This window comes from Tachysurus fulvidraco, chromosome 8, assembly GCF_022655615.1.
Source record: "Tachysurus fulvidraco isolate hzauxx_2018 chromosome 8, HZAU_PFXX_2.0, whole genome shotgun sequence".
NCBI lineage: Eukaryota > Metazoa > Chordata > Actinopteri > Siluriformes > Bagridae > Tachysurus > Tachysurus fulvidraco.
The window spans coordinates 24102151-24104091 of record NC_062525.1 but is presented as its reverse complement, the minus strand read 5'-3'; positions in this window follow the sequence as shown (position 1 = coordinate 24104091).

Below are 1941 nucleotides of genomic sequence, written 5' to 3'. Positions count from 1 at the left end.
AAAATAGTTTGTTATCTTAGCATAACTAATAAATAAATAAATAAACAAATAAATAAATAAACAAATAAATAGATAGATAGATAGATAGATAGATAGATAGATAGATAGATAGATAGATAGATAGATAGATAGATAGATAGATAGATAAATAAATAAATATCATACAGCCATCCTGTAGAAAACTGTCTGCATTTAAATTTTCCCCTAGCATCGATTTTTTCTGATATTCTTACTCCAAAATCTTGGGTCACACTTCGAGAGGACGTTTGATTTATATAACATTGATATATTTTAATTATTAATACTTTATATTTTAATATTTACAATGAAACATTATTTGTGTTTGAATTAAATGTCAAAAGTCAGAGAGAAAAAGAAATTAGACCCTTACAACAAAGTAGAGAAAATTCAATAGACATGAGGATTTAATTCAAGCGTAAACCCTGAATTCAGGACTTTTTACTGCTTAGTTAACTTCCACTTCTACTTTTTTTTAAATTGCAATTTTCCTGTTTAGCAACACAGCTGCTTTTAAGGTAGATGAGACAGTTATATTAATAACCAGGGCAGGAAACCTATATAAACAGGATCTTTACAATTCAGGGTTTTACACACATCCACCCCCCATATGAAAGCAGAGGAAATGAGCTGCTGGAGGTCAGGAAGTCTATATATCTGGAGCTACAAGCTTTTATCACTTTGACTAGACAAGCATATTTTTAATTTATTAAATATCTGTTTATTTTACAGTACATATGCAAATTGGGCATTTATGAATGTACAGTAAGAAAATCTCTTGGATATACCACTAAAGTAAGTTTATTTGAGATCCATGCATCATACAGACGACTGCAGCATCAGTTCTTTGTGGTCAGTGGCCAGTGACCAGAATATTGCAAGTTCTCATCAAGCCCACACTAAACATGAACGTCACCTTATTCTTATCTGTGTTCAAGACTGAATGACGTAAAGTAGTTTAGCGGAATGTTGCATGATTACTGCAATCCGCTTGCACAATATAGAACAGGAACTAATTGCGTGAGATAGTCAGATGAGAGCCGAGAGACGTCGGCTCATGCACCAAACTCATATGGTGTCACGGGGTGCTGTTTATGCGTGTAGATTTTTATTTCAAATGAAAAAATACAGTGAGATCAAGGATCATTTCTATGTTTGTACATAATGCTTAAAAGTGAGCATTAAAGATTCCTCATGCTCCACGATTTACATCAAAATTATACATGGCAGCACTGCAGCTCTGAGTAGACCAACTGTCCAGGCTTCAGAGCTAGGCCAATAATGTTATTAGTGGTGAGAGAGTAAGAGAGAGAGAGAGAGAGAGAGAGAGAGAGAGAGAGAGAGAGAGAGCACCGATGATGGTTAAGCATTAGCCAGCTTCATATTTGCCTCTATATAGACGGACAGACAGAATTACAGAGAGAATGGGAGGGTTGGGGAGTGGTTATGATGGTCAAATGTGCACACAAGAGAGTGAGAGAGTGTGTGTGTGTGTGTGTGTGTGAGAGAGAGAGAGAGAGAGAGAGAGAGAGAGAGAGAGAGAGAGAGAGAGAGAGAGAGAGAGAGAGAGTGGTCAAGTGAGTGTGTGTGTGTGTGTGTGTGTGTAAGAGAGAGAGAGAGAGAGAGAGAGAGAGAGAGAGAGAGAGAGAGAGAATGCTCAAGTGTGTGTGTGTGTGAGAGAGAGAGAGAGAAAGAGAGAGAGAGCATCCACCAGCTTAGCTTCATATCATTTGCCTCAATACAATCTCACAGTTGAACCAAAGAGAAAAGTGATAGCAGTAAATAGATTTGTTTTCCCTCCTGACTCTTGATCATACTTTAACATTATTGATTAAAACTCCAGATATTTGAGAAAATCCTCTCACAGCTGCATCGTGTTACTGATAACGACATCTGGCGTTATGGAATAAAACAACAGCTCGG